The sequence below is a fragment of the Crinia signifera genome, chromosome 11 (assembly GCF_055691185.1).
Source record: "Crinia signifera chromosome 11, ASM5569118v1, whole genome shotgun sequence".
NCBI classification, from domain to species: Eukaryota; Metazoa; Chordata; class Amphibia; order Anura; family Myobatrachidae; genus Crinia; species Crinia signifera.
The window spans coordinates 28,860,979-28,882,227 of NC_139227.1; the positions used below are offsets into that span (position 1 = coordinate 28,860,979).

At 46.2% G+C, this 21,249-nt stretch overlaps 1 protein-coding gene across 2 annotated transcripts in view; it reads right to left on the minus strand.

Annotated features, from left to right (window-relative positions):
• CDH15 (cadherin 15) overlaps positions 1-21,249 on the minus strand; it is a 52,015-nt gene that overhangs the window by 26,798 nt on the left and 3,968 nt on the right. The window lies entirely within an intron of this gene.

A 21,249-nucleotide genomic window follows, 5' to 3' on the forward strand; every position in this document is an offset into this window, starting at 1 on the left:
AATAAACTCACCAGAGACAGCGCCATCTGCAGGCTGGTCCAATAAGTTTTCACCTGTAATACTATCTTTGTTACTATAGAGCCGATCCATCCTCAGAGCACCGTATGTACAGTAAATTCCTCAGAACACCGTATGTACAGTAAATTATAATTGGGGAAGCAGAGCCCATTTGTGGTCAAATGGCTGCGAAAGCCCCTGGTTGCATCAACGAAAGATTAACACCATCCCCCCCCCACACACACACACACACACACACACGAGCCATACCCACCCTTCTTAGTGCTCAACCCTAGCCCTCTTTCCCCGCAGCCTGACCCTAACTTCCCCCTCCTGCAGTCTAACACTAACCCTACCCCCCCCGCAGCCTAACCCACCCTTCTAAGCGCTCAACCCTAGCCCTCCTTCCTTGCAGTCTAACCCTAACACCCCCCCCCCCCCCCAGTTTAACCCTAACCTTCCTCCCCCTGCAGTAGGGATGTTATAAAAACCAGTCCGGACCACACAGGTAGGCTGTATTCTCCCCTTTCCCATGTCCCTGGTGAAAGACATCACAGGCATGCCCCTCCTTCTGGATGGGATATCCCCAGACCAGACACTACAAGCTCCGGAATGCAGTTTCAGAATCAGTTTTATTGGCCAGGTATTCTTGCGTATACTAGGAATTTGTTTTTGGTTTGCTGTGCAGCAGCCAGGTGGGTGACAAGTAAACAGCATACAGTATAAACAATATAAACAGGTGGGGGAACATGTACAGTCATACAGACAGTTATTCCAAGGGGACACCGTGTTAGATTATGTGCAAAGGGTTATGGCGCGACTAGACAGTGAGGTGTTCATGAGTTCATGTGTCAACAGGTGAACCGCTTAAGGGAAGAAACTTTTTAGGCTTCTGGTGGGAATAGCCCTGTAGCGTCTGCCTGATGGCAGCAGGTTAAACAAGCCATGGCCAGGATGTAGTTAGTCCTTGACTATCTTCGTTGCCCGCTTTTTTGCTCTGAACAGAGGGAAGGTCTGTCCCGATGATCTTCTACGCAGTTCTGACTACATTTTGGAGTCTGCATTGGTCTCTCTCTCTGGCGGAGCCTTACCAGACCAGTATTGAGGAGCACAGTATAGACTCCACAATTGCGGAGTAGATGCCCGGTCCGGCGTTCCCGGGTCTTGTCCTGTGATAGGGATGCCAGCAGTCCCAACCGCTGTGATGTTAACCCCATTCCAAAATAAATGATCTTGTAATAAATATATAGCATACTTTTCTCCCAGACAATCGTGAAGAGTCGGTATGTACATAGGAGGAGAGATTTATTATCATTCATTTAATTATCCTGAAATACTGTATGTCAGCCATAACATACGGGTTATGTCCTGGGTTGTAAAGCTGATGTCTCTAATGATGATTTATGAGCAGGGCAGGCGACAGGGGGGTCAAGGGGGACACCTGTACCGGGCCACAAGCTTGTGAGGGGCCCCAAAGTTCTGACGGGCTGTAAGCATAGCTGTGGCAGTGCAGTGCCTAGAAATGGTTTATAAGGCACCCACCTGGATTCCTGTAAGGGTACTTACCCAGACACCCCTCCAGTATTAGTGAATATTAATTGTGTCTTTTGTAATAATTAAAACACATTCAATAAGCGGTATACTAAAAATGTTCTGCTCAAGGGGGCGTTGTTAGGGGGCTAGATATTAGTGTACCGGGCCCCAAGATTTCTGTTGCCAGCCCTGTTTATGAGACCAGATCACAGCGGAGTGAGGATCTGGACAATGTACAGCCTGATCCTTCTTCCTATGGGTGATTAGGCTCTTCTAGAGACCTAAAGGTACATCTAGGTCGGGGAAGACCGAGGAAGTTCTCAGTTCATTTAAACACGATGTTCCTTGTTAATTCCATGAAAAAAAGCCTCTTTTTTTAGAGCTATCGGAGTCAGACTGATTCTAGAGCACTGGGTTCTGCTGAAGCTAATTGATAACAAATGAGAACAGATGGTGAGCTTTATCTTACAAGGCTCAGCCACATGTATCTGGATGGTCAAGCTTCTATATGGTCTCAAATAGGACTGGATCGCTTGAAGGTGGGGCCTGCGGAAAGATCCTGTGACTCGGAAAATAGAGAGATGCTTTATGAAACGTCACATTTCCTCTGGTACTGCGACTATACGCCGCCTAGTGAGCCGAGCAGAATCAGGACCATAATGCTCTGATCCCTCGTCCTTTACGATTGCCTGTCTGATGGGAAGACAGACTTCAACACAGGTGACTGCAATCATGCATTGGGCCTGATTCAGGGATGCCCACTGTCGCATTTGTACCTACAATTTTTGATGCAGTGCACTTGCAAACACATGCTAATAACTCAGCCGATGACTTGTGTACAGAGACGCCCACCAGAGGCGGCCCCAATCTGCAACTCACGTACGATGCAACAGGAACATCGGTCGCACATCGGTCGCACCATCAAACCTACGGTGTCTCAGAATATCCATCTCGGCTAAATCTCCAAAGCCTGTCCAACTTCGTACGAATCAATCTGCGTGTAGGTCTGTGACATGCGGCCAAAATCACTCCGCTGTGTCCAAACATCGACTGAATTCACCTCTTAATCAGGCCCTTTATGTGGGAAGCCCAAGAGCAGAGCCCATTGTACCGGGTGGGAGGGGTCATGTTCCAGGGAATTGCATTGGTCTCAAGCTATTTTATAAATTTAATGAGTAACTTAATTATGGATTATTATTTATCTGCTGCCTTATAGCTGACAGACAAAATATCCGTGTGTCAGCTCCGATGCAGCATGGAAAGAAGGAAAGATAAATGTTTGTCCAGCACCAGTGACTGGAATGTGGCACTATGTCTCTGAGACAACATCTTGGGTTACCTGAGCGTGACCACCCTATGTGGGTACACAGGCGCTGCCAATCACTGTAATCTGGCTTACAGATCAGCTGACAGGTGCGACAACTGTCCAGACATAATGAGACATTGGTACCAAGGAGCCTCAGAATCAAACTAGCCAGGTGCTCGCAGGCGGCGCCCCTACGGGTACATGTAGCAGAGCTGATCTCCTGTAATCCTAACAAAGACAACTGGGAAGGAACAGGTGCAGACTGAGGGGAACATTAACCACGCCAGCTCCGGTATCACTGCCCCTGTCATTCCACTCCAATAGGGTTCCCCAACAGCTCTATTATGGGTTCCGAATGATAGGTTGACGGTCATCACCATATGGTCAACACTCATTATGTCAACAAGTCCAGAAGGTCAACAGTTTAAAGGTCGACAGGTACAAAAGATTAAAAGGGCCAAAAGGTCGAATTGACAACGGTCAACACACTTATGGTCCATACAAGTTTTTTCAACTTTATCATCATTTACCACCCACATGGGCAATGACTGGTTATAGTAACCCATGCCAAGGGAAGCGAGGGCACTTCCCCTGAAACCTAGTGAGCAAAGCGAGCCCACAAGGGTGCATGATTTCACTCATTTGGCTTTTACATAGTTCTACATAGAAAATTACACCCAAAAATAAAAATAATCCCAGAGTCAACATTTTTTTTTGTCGATCATTTCCATTTCGACATTTTCACAGTGTCCGTCTTTTTTTTTATAGAACTACAAATCCCAGAATGTTATACTAGCCATCAGGTGGAAGACCAAGCTGGTACTGGCTTCTAGACCAGTCAGTGGGTGCCAGAACCTGCCTTGTCACCAACAATGTGTAAATGCATAATGAAACGGTGTATTCTGCAGGGGTTCTCTCTGGGCCCCTCTTCCTTATTACCGTATACAGTAAATGGACCAGGATGTTACTAGTTACAAGCCTATCAAAATGACTGAACAACAAAACATTATTGTCAGGCCAAATGGAACAACACTTGCAATATTGAAGTATTGGAGCTCATCCCTGAAACGGTGGTGTGGTCTATTATACAGGACATGGCCATGCAAAATCGGCCATGCCCCCATATGCCCTCGTTGTCCGTACTATGGAGGCATGGCCAGTGCTGTGTAAGCTGCTGGCCATGTCCCCAGCTCCACTGTCTTACTGAATAGATGCAACGCCGCAGGTGAAAGGGGGGGGGGGGGGGGGACACTTCCAACTCCCCATAGCACTCCGCCCTCCAGTTGTTGTGGAACTACACATCCCAGCATCCATTATATAAAATCGGTGGCAGAGCATGCTGGGACGTGTAGTTCCACAACAACTGGAGGGCCATGAGTTTGACACCACTGCTGCAATAGGTTAACAGCTGGAGGGCCATAAGTTTGACACTGTTGTATTGCAGTAATGTAAGTGACACTGAATAATCACTTCATAGATTATCTCTGGTTTTCTGAAATTGGTAAAAAAAATTGAAAAACCAGAGTACTGTGCTCGTGGACATGGGTCAGTCTGGGGGGAATTTTTGTTTATTAAAATTTTCTTATACAGCGCACACATATTCTGCAGCGATTTACAGAGAATAGTTAAACATTCACATCAGTCCCTGCCCCAGTGGATTCTATATTCCCTACCACATCCGTACACACACACACAGTGGCGGAACTCCCGGAGGCAATGGAGTCATTTGCCGCCAGGCTTACAGGGGTGCACTGGCTCCATTGCCTCCGTTGTTCCGCTAAGTGCTGCTGCCGCCTGCTGCACTTATCTTACTCATAGCGATGCGGCTATGTTATGCAGCAGCGCGCGTCAGCGGGCGGGCGTGGGCAGGCGGCCCCGTATTCTTGTGAATAGTGGTGCGGGCGGCAGAGGCGTAGGGAGGGCGGAGCCACCGGAGCTCCTGCTCCGGGCGCCGATTGGTTGGCTGGCGCCGCCGGCCCGCCCCCCCTCCGCAAATGGTCCCTGCTACTAGTGTGGCACTGTGGCGGGTACGCCCGGGGCGGGCAGCGCCGGCGGCTGCCCTGCCCGGCGCCTGCCTCCCCTGCTGCCCAGGCTGCTCGCCCGGTCCCCGCCGCCAAGCGTCACGGGCGGTGAGGCCGGGCGGCGGGCTGACAGTCACCACGGCTGCCTGTCAATTGCTGCTGCTGCTCGGTCTGGCTTCCGGGCAGCGCAGGCAGCCAGCGTAGCAGCACTAGTGTGTGTGAGTGACAACAATGTCACACTCCTCCCAGCGACTCTGACCCCCTCCCTCCTCCCTGGCTACAGCAGCGCGTCATCACCAGCCTTCCCAAGCGCTGGCTGTAGCCTGGAGGAGAAGGTGTGTTGCTGGCTGCCGCCCGTGCGATATTCAATTATTCAAGGTGGATAGATTTTTTTTACAGCTAAACGTTATTCAAATAAACATAGTAAACTTGTTGTTTTGTTGGTTATGTGGAGCCCGGGGGGGGGGGTGGTGGTGTGGGTGGGGGGGGGGTGGGTTAGTGAATCTCTGGCTTCTGCTGCTGCCCTGGCCTGCTGTGCTGTATATATCAGCATGTTATATATAGCGCAGCAGCTTCCTTTACAGTGTCTTAGCGCAGCAGATTCCGTTACAGTGTCTTATACAGCGCAGCAGATTCCATTACAGCGTCTTATATAGCGCAGCAGATTCCGTTACAGCGTCTTATATAGCGCAGCAGATTCCGTTACAGTGTCTTATATAGCGCAACAGATTCCGTTACAGCGTCTTATATAGCGCAGCAGATTCCGTTACAGCGTCTTATATAGCGCAGCAGATTCCGTTACAGCGTCTTATATAGCGCAGCAGATTCCGTTACAGCGACTTATATAGCGCAGCAGATTCCGTTACAGTGTCTTATATAGCGCAGCATATTCTGTTACAGGTTCTTATATAGCGCAGCAGATTCCGTTACAGCGTCTTATATAGCGCAGCAGATTCCGTTACATTGTCTTATATATCGCAACAGATTCCGTTACAGCGTCTTATATAGCGCAGCAGATAGTGTCTTATATAGCGCAGCATATTCCGTTAAGTGTCTTATATAGCGCAGCAGATTCCGTTACAGTGTTTTTAAGTTTTTTCTTTTCAAATGTAACATGCCAACACATGTTAGCCACACCCCCAATTTATTACCGGGGGGGGGGGGGGGCGCGAAATATGCCCTTGCTCCGGGCACCATGACACCTAGCTACACCGCTGGCGGGCGAGCGCCCCCAAATTCTGTGTTCGGGTTGCTCCCCCATAGCCATGTGCGCAGCGCCCGTGTTGCTGCTCCTCTGTCACCGGGCTGGGGCTAAAGTCGGCCTGAGCAAGCGATAAAGAGCCAGGAGTCGGGCGTCAGACAGTCCACTCCACACAGCCAGTGTGCTAGTGTGACTGTCACTGAAGTAGGCAGGCGGCAGCTGTCATCTAAAAGCCGGGAGCTGGGAGGGAGATGCGGCAGCCTTTGAGGGTCTATGAAGCCCCCTCTCTCACACTCTTGTTTCTCCACGAATCTCAATCTCTCTCTCTCTCTCTCTCTCACTCTCTTTCTCTCTTTTTTCTATGAAGGGGGGGGCAACTTTTATTTTGCCTCCGGGCGAAGTGAACGAACTTACGCCACTGCACACACACACAGACATTCTAGGGTTAATTTTGTTGGGAGCCAATTGACCTACCACTAAAATAAAACAACACAAACACAGGGAGAATATACAAACTCCGCACAGATAGGGCCAGGGTGGGAATAGAACCCATGATCCATACTGCTGTGAGGCAGTACCGCTAACCATTACACTGTCTGTGGTGTGCATCCACGGTGATTGCAATTCTAAGTAGAGTAGTAAAACAGAAGGTGCACTCTGATCAACAGCTCCTTATCATGGAGTGACGCCTCCGCGGGCCAGTCATCGCTTATATCTGTATGACTTACTTTCTCCAGGGTAAATGCATTATATTAAATGTATTATGTGGCCAAGATGCTCCTCGCTCTTTACCGAGGTGAAGCAGGAAGCAGCACGGATACCAAAGTGGGGGAGGTAAAAACTGTCCTCTCCGGTGATCGCTGCCAGACACCCCCCTTAGCACATCAGCCTAGTGCTGGGTCTCACCTGCACCCCAGAACCAGCAGCCGCCGCAGCCAGGGACCGAGCAACACAACACCTGCAGCTGTGGGAATCGATAAGTGCAGGTGTCAGAATGGTCACTGACCGACCATACATTGCCTGGAGTCTTGGTGCCAATAATGCCAGAGGTGCATAGCACACTTCTCCTTCATTCATGGGGGAGAACCGGGATCAGCACAGATAACGGCGCGGATACCGGTTCTCCCCCATAGTAGCGACCCTTCTTACATAAACCATTCAAGTCTTCTATCCACAGCATGTCCTGCCAATGTAATGGAGATAAGCCTTGGACCACTCGACTGGGGAACACTCTCAAAATGAGTGATGTCACACAAGTGGTCAGCAGGACCACGCAGTAAGTTGCATTGTGTAGCCTGCACTACATATAGAACATTGGCTTCTGTTTTGTTAGTATAAACACTTTTTGCCATTGTTATTAATATTGTTATTTGACCCTGATTTAGAGCTATCTGAGCTGTCCCTTAGCAGCTGTCTCCCAGAGAAGCCAAATGGTGCCTGACAGCAGGTCAGCAAGCCACAACAAGCACATCTGCTGAGGTTATCCACTCAATGGACACTACATCAAATCACCAAAAGCTATTTATTTATTTAAATCAATAAGAGTTAAAGGGACACATTCAATTAGCAATGGTGTTTGCTACAGACAGTTTTCGGGGATGCCCCATTCAATAAGCTGTGGGAACCCGGAGCTCTAATTATCAGAGGTGGGATTTGCCTCCTGAGGCTGCCAGCAAATACCTACAATCAAATGCAAAATTTGTTCTTTCGCAAATTTTGGGTATAGAATACAGGTTGAGTATCCATTACCCCAAATGCTCGGGACCAGAAGAATTTTGGTTAATGGATTATTCCATATTTCGGAATATTTTTAGATTTCAATGAGGTATCTTGCATTTATGTTGCATAAACACATCAAACACATGAAATACACACACACACACACACACACACACATACATATATATATATATATATATATATATATATATAACAAGAAAAAAACAAACAGTGCGCAAATGGTTAAATGTATAAATATATCTACATATGTATGGAGAGTCCTTTCCAAACACCGGTCAACATCCTGGGTTGGAGGAGTCCTTTAGAGACACAGTCTATGATCTTATAGAGAGATACTTTGTCCTTCTTTGTTATATTGCACTCAGTTTGTAGAAAACCGGCTGCTCCGTGCTGCACCCAAAGGCGTCCTGTATCCAACAGGCAAAGTTTATCTAGAACAAAAAGAACGGGCGCTCCATAGTGCAGTTATCACAAGTAAAGAGGCAGCCCTCTGACGAAGTCCAGGTGACGAAACGCGTAGGGGCGTGGCCTAGCGTGACTCAGACTGTGGAGCCCAGGCGTGAGTGACCGCTCCAACAGTGGTAACAAGGTGTTTTACACCATTTCTTATGCGAATATTTCTGCGGTGTGTTAGACCGCCATTCTTGGTACGTTACCCGGACCATTTGTGGTGGATTGTTCTTAAAAATAAAAACCCTTTTTACTTGTGATTACTGCACTATGGAGCGCCCGTTCTTTTTGTTCTAGAGATATATATATATATATATATATATATATATATATATATACATACAAATATATATATATATATATATATATACACACACAAATATATATATATATACACAATTTGTGCACAATCTCAGGCACTGAAGTTGAATGCCAAGCAATCATTTTCTTGCACATATTTAGTGCCAGTTATATATCATGTCCCCAGTAGTGCCAGTTACAGATGTAGCCAGTAGTGCCAGTAACATATCATTCCCCAGTAGTGCCAGTTATAGATGTAGCCAGTAGAGCCAGTTATATATCGTACCCCCAGTAGTGTCAGTTATAGATAATCCCAGTAGTGCCAGTTACATATCATGTCCTCAGTAGTGCCAGTTACATATCATACCACCAGTAGTGCCAGTTACAGATGTAGCCAGGAGTGCCAGTTACAGATGTAGCCAGGGGTGCCAGTTACAGATGTAGCCAGGGGTGCCAGTTACATATCATACTCCCAGTAGTGCCAGTTACATATCATGTCCCCAGTAGTGCCAGTTATGGTTTTTAGCAAACAAATCTGGAGATTTTTGGAATAATTTGGATAACTGATTTTTGGATAAGGGAGACTCAATCTTTACAATTGGTTCTTCTAAGGAAAACCAAAGAATACTAGGTTGTCTATTAGACACATCCGAGTCTTATATTACAGTGCAGTGGTAGAGCCAAGCACGAGAGGGCCCAATGCAAACATTCAAACCAGTCATGTAATAACAGTAACAGATTCTCATAGCTGTCCTGACACACTTGTACACTTGTGTAGTGTCATGTAACGGTATTCCTTACTTGAAGACTAGTTACAGAGTATTTAAATATAAATAATATAAAGAGTATCTATATAACCACCATACAGTAGAGAGAACATCTTGTTAAAGACCAGTATATAGTACAAAGAGAATCTTAATGACCAATAAATAATACAGCATGCTCCTTCATTATGTCAGGACCCAGCCTATAGCACATTGGTACTTACTGGAACGCTGACCCTGTGTGTTCTACATGGGTATTCCCACTATCGTCGGCTGTTGGGCGCTGCCATGACACTTGCGGTGAACTGATTATTAATCCTTTTATCACAAGTGCCGCAGCAGTCAGCTGATTCAGACTTCCAATCACTACCAGGGAACGGAGATAAAAGGTCAGAATGTTGGAATAAATGGGGAAGCTCTTTCAGCTTGTGGCTTCCCCATAAGTACAGCATTCTTTACTTCAACTGGTTCCTAATAATCTGCTCCGCCGGTTCCAATCCGGTCCAGTGGAACCAGTTAATCCCAACCTAACTTCCACTCTGTTTCAGTCGGTACACTCCGGTACAGAGGTATTAGTCAGTCAGCTTCTGCCTGTTCCGGGTGCCGGGTGACCTCCCAACATTCTGGATTCTGACGGTCAGTATACCGACATTGGAATCCCAATTTAAAGGGGCAATTCTTCCTCGTGAGGGTCCCTAACCCCCATAGAGGGAAAATAGAACCTGTGGCGAGCGCAGCGATACACCAAGCCCGCAGCGTGGTGAGCCCACAATGGGCTTCGATGCGCTCACCCCCCTGTCAGAGTACAGGTGAGGGGGGGTCGGCGCGAGTTGGTGGTGGTCAGTGCGGGGCGCCGTGGGTTGTGTTAAGAAGCCCATAGGCTTCTATTGGGTATCGCCAGCTTTTGTTGGTGATACCCCCCGCAGCGAAAACCAGCCGTGCTCAAAATTCGAAATCAAAATTCGGTAAAAACCCAGATAATTAGGTTTTTACCGCATTTCTGTTGTAGAGAATCTCCCCCCATAGTATCTATCCTGACAATGAGAGCAAATGCGCTGTTGTCCCGATGGCAATAAACACTGATTTCCGTGTAACATATTTTTCACGGACCACATACGGAAAGCACTTTATAGAACAAAATTATATATATATAGTAAGCTTTGTGCAATACCGGGACTCGGTGTACACAGAATAAGGACAAGAGTGTGCTACAAATGGTCAACATTCAAAATGCCGACATCGACATTATGCACAATTTTGACATGATCCTCATGTTGGTATTGTGCATGTTGACAGATGATATATCGACATATTGTATTACCTTAGGAGTGCGCACATTGAGTGTTAGAGGTGCACAGGCACCCCCTAATGCTGGGAACACCCTAATGAACACCTCCCTGTCGCTAGCAATACCAGAAATACCTTTTACCAAAGAATTTTGCTTTTTAGAATTATATTCCATTAAAAGAAGTGTCCATCAATCAATTATGTGTGTTTTGCATTGTTAATTGTACTAGACCATTGTCATATCATTACATACCTGCCTCATCCATATATGTTTTTTACTTTATTTGCATGCAATATTACACAGGGTAATAAGAAGATTAAAACTGAAATAGACAGACGCTTATGGTGTGGCAAAGAGACGTTTTATATTGTAGCGAGTTCCAATAGATGATAGTAGACACGCCTGATTGGCAGTGTTATGGTGAGTACACACGGTAATATTCCCTTGCTATTCAACTTAAGATTCAAGTGCTATGCAATCTTTGCTATCTCTGTACTATTCGCATACAATTCGAACAATCTGTATTAGATTGTGCGGTCATGGGAGCGCGCAACGGGATCGCAAGGTAGAAAACCTGTACGATCTGGATAGGATCCCGATACGATTTTGACTATCTAGTGTTAGACACGCCCAATAGGTGGTGTTAGACACACCCCTTTGACGGTGCACCCCCTAATAAAATGTGCTGCGCCTGCCTATGCTCAGCACACCATACTTGCCTACCCTACCGGAATGGCCGGGAGGGTCCCGCAAATCGGGTCCCCCTCCCGCGCCCCCTCTCCCGCATTGTAGCCACAGCCCCTGCTCCCCCCTTCCCCACGGTATTAAATTCCGAATTGCGTGGGTCCGCAGGGAGGGGCGATGCATAAATTGGCATCATTTTAGCCCCTCCCCCATCCACGGCCCCGCAAATTAATGCGGCTGCCGGTCGTGGGGGCAGGACTTAGTGACATCAGCCTAGCCACGCCCCGAAAACTAAGCCTCGTCCAGCCCCCCTTTCACTCCTCTCTTGGCTTCTCCCGGAGAGGAGTTTTAAAAAGTCGGCAGGTATGCAGCACACAGTGATGTGCCAGCGATGTGTGCTGAGCGATCTGTCAGGGCCAGTGTTCTCCGGTGGGATCACTGGCCCTGACTGGCGATTAACTAGATTTATCCAGAATGCTGAATATTAATCACCGGGCGATAGTGACTCGTGGGGATGCGTATCGCTATGGCCCCTACACATGGAGCAATCTAGTGAGATCGCTTAGAAAATGCCCTCCGATCTCCCCATGTGTAGGGGTCATAAGACATGAGAGAAAGTCATTTTCTATTGAAGAGAAATGTAACCGATGTTCTACGCAGAAAATACAGATTAGACCATTTTACAACCTAACGGTGCAGCTTTAACCCTTTATGGAAGGAGCAGCCTGTGGTTCTGGGCAGGTGTTAAAGCTTTCATTCACCCCGCTGAGTGTACTAACTGATTATCCAGCTGCCCAGAGGGGGAGGGAAGGGAGTGTGGGATTAAAGTGAATTTAGCAGGCCCCAGTGGACCAACATGTACCAGTTGCTGCCTCCTCAACCCCCCATATCTCTGTCCTGGGTGTGATCATGTTACAGGCGTTCAAAGAATTTACCTCATTCCTAAACACAAGCGAGTCGGGCATGTACTGCACCCACGGTCTGACCAAGACATTTATACATGAACTCACCCATCCTAAAATGCCGACAGCTTATAAATCACTGTGGCCAGGTGGGTTGTAAACCAGACCAGGTGTCCCGGGATAGAAGTGATGGCATGTGTGTTTAGTTATTACGCTGTTCCAGAGAAGTTTCACAAGATCGCCAATTATCCTGGCAAATCTCTGGGTACCAGTCATACCCCCCAGGAATGTTCAGCGCATTTATGATAAAATAGCCTTGTGATGCTTTCCCATCACATGATCAACAGTAGTCATGTCGGCATTGTGGTGTCAGCAATTGGAATGTGGACATGGTAACTGTCGTTATGTGACCGGACACACCCATGGGCATACCGTCCAATGGTATTCTAAGAGGCACAAAATGCTCTGTACCCGGACTTCCCTCTTAATTTAGGATTGCCATCCCCTTCAGTGTAACACCTATTTTTAGTAAGGTAATACTTCAACACAGGTGAGTGCCTATTAGTAGGAGGGGGGCTGCTGGTTCTGCGCCGGTCCCTGCTGCTCCCCACCAGGTCTCCACTGGTTCCTGTCGCAGCCCATAGAAGCCAGCTACAGCTACACAATGATGGGACTGCCTGTCATGGGGGTGACTGGCAGGTAGGACATCCAATAGGAAGCCCATAGGTGAAAACTGCCTCTGGTGAGTGCAATCTGAAATTTGGAGGGTACAGAGAATTTTGTCCCTCTTGGGTCATGTTGGGAGGTATGCTCTGGGAGCGGTATCATTTACGTTGATCATGTTGACAGTCATCACATTGACATGAGAATGCTAATGACGCAGGAAAGCCAACATATTCTGCAGATCAGGCGGCCCTTAGATCACAGAGGAGGGCCCCCACTGAAACGCTACAAAAAGGGGGACAGTTATGTCAGCACAGCATCGGGCAGAGTCCTGCAATTTGGGTTGCCCTTGGATACGTCGAGCTCTGCTCTTTTCTTTGTCGTATCCCAAGGGTTATTTCAAATGACAACAAAACTATCCGAAATGGAACTAATGCTGTTGAAAAAAGTGTATAAGCCAATAAATGGATAACATGGGGCAGGGTACATAGAGGAATAATTATAACATAAGACAGACCTTACACAGAACTGTATCACATTCCAACACAATACTAAAAATAGCTAAATTTCCAAAAATGGCAAACTCACGTCCTATCATTTATTTCTCAGCTGGCAGGTGACCAGTGTATACTGTATTATTTATACAGTCTGATAATGTGAAATAACAGGCTTTTGGCGCCTTTATCCAGATTCAGTAAATGTGACGTGTAAGCCGCGACTGCTCTTACTTCATTGTGGGATGACCGGGACCGGCGTATGTGCAGTATTGACCTCGGTACTACGCATGTGCATTCCCCAATTCTATGGGCTGCAGTGCCATTGGAGGGTACACCCCCCAATGGCCCTGCCTTGGGTGACTGGCAGGTCGCGCATCCAAAGGAAGTCACTGACAGCTACAGTGAAGTCAGTGCAATCTCAGGGACTGCAACACGCTTCACTAACACCGAGTGCAGTGGCGGATTTTACCTGGGGAGGGGGGATAAATCTTTTTGGCAGCCATGGCGATCTCCAGCTCCGATCTGATGCACACGGGACCACCCATTGGATCGGAATTGGAGGTTAAACACATAAGATTTGACAATTGTTTCCTGATTTCTCAGGGCAATGTGCCGGAATCAGGTGAAAAGGGCCAAATCGCAATAGTGCAGGCCTGGCCAACCTGTGGCTCTCCAGATGTTGTCAAACTACAAATCCCATCATGCCCTGCCACATTTTTGCTATAAGGGAGTGTTAAAACTGTGGCAAGGCATGCTGGGATTTGTAGTTTCACAACATCTGGTGAGCCACAGGTTGGCCTGTCCTGCATTAGTGTATGGCCAGCTTTAGTTATGCGACTGCTTTGATTCTGATTTGACTTTGATTTGAGAGTGATGGCCAGATGTACTAATCTTCAAAAAGTGATACATTTGAGATTGATGAACACCCAGCCAATCAACCCACAACTGTGATTTTTCAGACACAGGACCAGATGCACTAAGCTTCAAAAGTGATAAAATGGAGAGTGATAAACACCCAGCCAATCAGCTCCTGCCTGACATTTTTCAAACACAGTCTGTGACATAGCAGGTAGGAGCTGATTGGCTGGCTGTTTATCACTCTCCATTTTATCGCATTTGAAGCTTAATGCATCTGGCCCCCAGTCTGTGGCATGACAGTTAGAAGCTGATTGGCTGCTAGTTTTCCACTCTCCACCTTATCACTTATTGACGCTTAGTACATCTGGCCCTGATAGAACCCATTGGCACACAAGGTACCAGGGATAGGCTTACCATACTATCCTATTAAACCGGGGCAAATGGATTACACAGGTTCTGTGGCTGGCCAACTTCAAACCTGAATTTTACAAGGTTTTAATTAGCCACAGAACCTGTGTAATCCATGAGCATCCTGGTTTAAAGGGATGTTGTGGTAACCGGAGACATACACAACTCCTTACACGGAAGCAGCACATATGCAGTGCATTTAGCCCATGGGAAAACCATGTCTGTTTAATACTTACATCATATTCTCATATTATGACTTCCCTTCTCCCCTCTACTGACCCCAGCCGGGGCACACATGGAGGGACAAGGAGGCAGGACCGGCGATCCCATTAGCTTCTAAATACATATTTCCCAGGGCTGGTGCCAGGGCGCCCAGCACAGACGCACTTCTGATACGCACTTCTTATGTGCTGTGTCTGGGAATGTGCCCAGCTTGTTAACATTATACAGACCCGCCATTGAAAGAACCTGACATTGAGGGGGGAGAGGTATCAAACCTGCTAAAGATCACAAGTTGCCTCATCAACCAATCAGTTACTATTTAAAACATTTCTAAATATTTATACAGTACTAGATAAAAGATACTGTAGTTACAATCTAGTTGCTAAGGACAACTTCCTAACTTGTACTTTTCAAAAGGTTTATCTATCTCTTCCACAGAACTAGTTACTAAACATAAAAAAAGACTTATCCCGCAGAAAGTACAAAGCAATCTCCTATACTCCGCACTCTTATTATTATTTTTTGTCTGTTGGATACATTTATACAGAGAATTGTTACTGAAAATTGCATGTTTCCTCCTATTCAGGGCCGGTGTAAAGGCCCCCACACACACTGGAACAATTTTTTGGGCCGATTGTTCGATATATCGGCCTATTTTTTTTTTTACAGATAATCGACAATAATCGCCCGATTATTGCTGATTATCGGTAAAAATCGGCCAATATATCGGCCGAACGGTTGGAAATCGGAAAATCACCCAAAAAATTGCTCTAGTGTGTGGGGGCCTTAAGGCTTCTCAGCACCGTAGGCAAACCTTCAATACTGCCACCAATACCCACATTCCAACCCCTTAAGGCAGTGGTTCCCAAACTGTGCGCCGTAGCTCCCTGGGGTGCCTCGGGACACATGCAGGGGTGCCCTGGGTTGGTAGTCCAGGACCAACTCAAATTCGTAATGGTTAATTATTTATAAGCAAAACCAGTGCTGGTGGCTGCCAATCATAAAATGTGCACAAACAGAAACAACTCCTGCCCTTTACCACATAACTGATCCTAAGAATCGCATATAAACCCAATCTAATTAAAATAAATTTGGCCTAGGGGTGCCGTGAAAAAAATTATTATACTCTTGGGTGCCGTGATTAAAAAAAGATTGGGAACCCCTGCCTTAAGGCATACTTGCCTAACATTCCGGAATGGCAGGGAGGCTCCCAAAAGTCGGGTGGTCCTCCCAGCACCCCAGGAAGATGGGCGAGTTCCCTGCTTGCTGTAAGCATGCATCAAGGGAAAGTATGGAGGTAAGGTCTTAGAAGTTCCATAATTGCCACCTGCATTAAGTACAACAAGGAGCCTCATAGACATCCTTGATATTCTAATAGGCAGACTTGGTGGCGCCCCCCCAGATCCTGGCGCCCTAGGCAGCTGCCTAATGGTAGAGCCGGCCCTGCTCCTATTTAGTACCAATGCAAAGCACAAGACTGTAACCCATGCCAACCAATCAGATAGCAGCTTTTATCAAGTCCCACAACACAAAGCTTATAACAGCTGCTATCTGATTGGCTGATATGGGTCACACGTTGCTTTGCACTACTATAGGTGTTTTCGCTGTTCAATGTTGCCTGCCCTGCCTGGCTTTCTATCAGCCACATTCTCCTGCTCTGTTCATTAGATGGAAGTGATCTTTCATCATTGTTGATATGACAGAGGATGTGGTTCCCAGCTCTCCCTCGCTTGGGCTATTCCAAGTATGTCCAGCTGTCTGCCTCTCATATTTACTACGCCTTGTAGGATGGATGGCAGAGGGATAGAGCAAGGAGAGTGCGGAGCAATGGGGAGAGGAGGGGGTGATTCAACTGCCAGCGTTCAGTATACCGACACCAGCATCCTGACAGCCATCAGAACACCGGCGCTGGAACTTCATAAGAACCAGTATGTCGACGGCAGAATACTGACAGCCGAACTCCGGTCTTTTAGCCAAGCCACCTTATAAATGATTTATTTTACAATGCTTTGTTCTATTTAGGACAGGGGCCGTTATCAGTTACTAGTATGATGCTTATTTTACAGATAATCAGACAGCAAGGAATGAGTCCTCGGCATTGTACATGTACGCCAGGTAGAGCTGTAGTGATATCAATCTTATATATGGGCATAGAAATTGGCTAAAATACAGAAATCAGGAACACATGGACTGCACGCAAGGTCACAAGTTACGGAGAATAGAATTTCTTATCAGTAACTTCTATAGTATCTATATAGTATCCCGCCATTTGTGTCCCTTCTCTGTCACCTCTCCCATGAGACCGTACCGCTGAGTGAGAGGGACAGGACTCAGATGGACGGAGCACCCATACCATGGCTAAATGGAGACACATTTTGCCCTCAGTGAGTCACAAATACAAAACATTCCTGACATTTCATGGCTGTCATGGATTCCTCTGCCCAGATAGTGGGGGCAGGAGCAGGACAGCAGGGGGACCAGAAGATGAGCACGGCTGTCTATGTGATAATAGTTCTCACCGTAACGTAATAAGACCATTGTCCTTCTGCATACATTGTATTCACTCACAGTCTGTCTGTCTGCTGCACAACTCATTCCAGTCAGTGTATAAGGGCTGCCAATCAGTATGACCCTATATACAACACATCTACAGAAACAGACAGAAGTCACACAATGACCTCACAGGTAGACAACCCTAACTAGCATCACACAAACCTAACTAGTATCATACAAACCAAACTAGTACCATACAACCCTAACTAGCATCATAGAACCCTAACTCGCATCATAGAACCCTAACTCGCATCATAGAACCCTAACTCGCATCATAGAACCATAACTCGCATCGTACAAAACTAAGTAGAATTATAAAAACCTAACTAGCACCATACAAACCTAACTAGCACCATACAAACCTAACTAGCACCATACAAACCTAACTAGCACCATACAAACCTAACTAGTATCATACAAACCAAACTAGCATCATGAAAACCTAACTAGTGTCTACAAACCTAACTAGCACCATACAAACCTAACTAGCATCATACAAACCTAACTAGCATCATACAAACCTAACTAGCATAATAAAAACCTAACTAGCATAATCCAAACCTAACTAGCACCATACAAACCTAACTAGCACCATACAAACCTAACTAGCACCATACAAACCTAACTAGCATCATACAAACCTAACTAGTATCATACAAACCTAACTAGCATCATACAAACCTAACTAGTATCATACAAACCAGACTAGCATCATGAAAACCTAACTAGTGTCTACAAACCTAACTAGCACCATACAAACCTAACTAGCATCATACAAACCTAACTAGCATCATACAAACCTAACTAGCATAATAAAAACCTAACTAGCATAATCCAAACCTAACTAGCACCATACAAACCTAACTAGCATCAAAAAAACCTAACTAGCACCATACAAACCAAACTACCGTCATACATCTTACTAGCATCATACAAACCTAACTAGCATCATACAACCCTAACTAGTATCATACAAACCTAACTAGCATCATACAAACCTAACTAGTATCATAAAACCCTAACTAGCATCATACAAACCTAACTAGTACCATACAACCCTAACTGGCATCATACAACCCTAACTAGCATCATACCAACCTAACTAGTATCATACAAACCTAACTAGTACCAGGGGCGGATTGGCCCGCCGGAAAACAGGCCATTTCCTGGTGGGCCGGCGCAAAACTCATTAAAAATGGGCTGGCCGGGCACTTTGCAAAAATCCAAAATGGCTGCGTGAGGGCACAGCACCTATCATTGGCCTTCAAGTGCGGCGGCAGCAGCGGGCTCCCAGCCCCTGCTCCCCCTCCGCCCGGCTGCAGAAGCTCCGCCCTGTCCGGCATCTGGAGCCTGCAGAAAGCAGCAGGTGAGCCCCCCCCCCCCCCGCATTACATACACCACCGCAATCAGGTGGATGGGAGTCTCTGGCTACGCTGATCCAGCGATGACTGGTGCCCAGTGTACATAGAAGTGGATGGTACGCTCGTTGCAATGGGTTTTGGCCATATTCGCTTGGCTGCAAATAGATGTGTAGCCGTATACAGAGATTATTTGGCTGAGGAGCTTACATTCTATATTCCTGACCACATGTACACACACATTCACGCTAGGGGTCATTATTTTGGGTCAGTAACCACAACCACATGCATCTCTATTGTTATAGTTTGTATAATGTCAAAGGTACATTAGTAGTGGGGGCATCATTCAGCAATTCATGGTCACTGTCCTGATGGCACCTGGGGATGCCCGGCGAGGCACCTAACTGTCTGGATGTGACACCCAGCTTTCTATTTTCTTTGTTACCCATGTGCCCTAAAAAAAATGTCTACTACACGTGGCACTATAATACCTTTGTACTATGCTATGCCAATAACCTTTATATGGGGTCATCAGGTGATTATATACTCAGAAGCCATAGGCAAAATTAACGATCATTAATTGTGACTACACAGCACGTATTACCTTATCCTGTTATACAATGGTTTTCTGAAGCCTATAGTATTGCACGTTTCTACAGACAACCTTTAATTTCAGCACAGATGCAGCTGCTGACATTACTAACTTGATTTTCGGCACTAACATGTCGGATGTAGCGAGACACATGACGCATACAAAATAACCCAGATAGGGTGTCAGTACTGTGACTGTACTGTGCACTGCATCCTGCTGCCCACACATGATAATGAGGATACTGTATGTATAGCCTGTTAGACTAGATGGCTTACTTGTATTACAGACTATAGACTGCTGTATAATGGAGACTATGTCATACTAGCCTATAGGACACCTAATCCTGCTACATCTGTGCAATGTCTGACATGGCTTCATAGAGACCTTACAGTGCAAAGGATGGGTAGGATGCTTTCACAATTAAGGAGGAAGTCTCGGCATAATGTAACGCAGTAGAGAGTGAGACTGATCAGGGCACAGAGCTGGGTCATACCAAATACACAATGATGGGTCATCATCAGGACCGTATACTACAGAGCTGGGTCATACCAAATGCACAATGTTGTGTCATCATCAGGACCGTATCCTACAGAGGTGGGTCATACCAAATACACAATGATGTGTCATCATCAGGACCGTATCCTACAGAGCTGGGTCATACCTAAAACACAATGATGGGTCATCATCAGGACCGTATACTATAGAGCTGGGTCATACCAAATACACAATGATGTGTCATCATCAGGACCGTATCCTACAGAGCTGGGTCATACCAAATACACAATGATGTGTCATCATCAGGACCGTATCCTACAGAGCTGGGTCATACCAAATACACAATGATGAGTCATCGTCAGGACGGTATCCTACAGAGCTGGGTCATACCAAATACACAATGATGGCTCATCATCAGGACCGTATCCTACAGAGCTGGGTCATACCAAATACACAATGGTGTGTCATCATCAGGACAGTATCCTACAGAGCTGGGTCATACCAAATACACAATGATGGATCATCATCAGGACCGTATACTACAGATCTGGGTCATACCAAATATACAATGTTGTGTCACCATCAGGAAAGTATCCTACAGAGCTGAGTCATACCAAATACACAATGATGGGTCATCATCAGGACAGTATCCTACAGAGCTGGGTCATACCAAATAGACAATGATGAGTCATCATCAGGACGGTATCCTACAGAGCTGGGTCATACCAAATACACAATGATGGGTCATCATTAGGACAGTATCCTACAGAGCTGGGTCATACCAAATACACAATGATGGGTCATCATCAGGACGGTATCCTACAGAGCTGGGTCATACCAAATACACAATGATGGGTCATCATCAGGACAGTATCCTACAGAGCTGGGTCATACCAAATACACAATGATGTGTGATCATAGGGCAATATCAAACATTGCTGGGTACTTCCACACGGCATCATTAACAGGACAATATATATAACAAAGTTGGCAAAACTGTGTTGTCTGGACTGCTCCCACAAAATGCTGAGTCGCTGCCCCATGTTGCAATGACTTCGCCCCTAGCATGCTTAACATCAGGTTATTGGTAAATATTACAGCAAGATTTATTTATCTTTTTTTCCCCAAATTTAATAAAAATAAATACAGCTTTGCGATTCCTGGGAACGTACTGAAGAGTGCAAGTTCTGAATCGGGCTCAGGCACATATGTCTCTGCTATGTTTGTTCCCACTGATGCTAACAGGACAGAATTTGGCCTTGGATCGCTGCATCTGGTGCCGATTCTCCAGTCCCCACCTGCGGGGTGAGTCTGGGTTATGTACAATCACAGGGCTCTGTTCATACAGAGCTATTCCTGTATGACTTATATAATATGCATTTAATGATGCTGAGAAGCGCTACGTGGCCCTTTAATC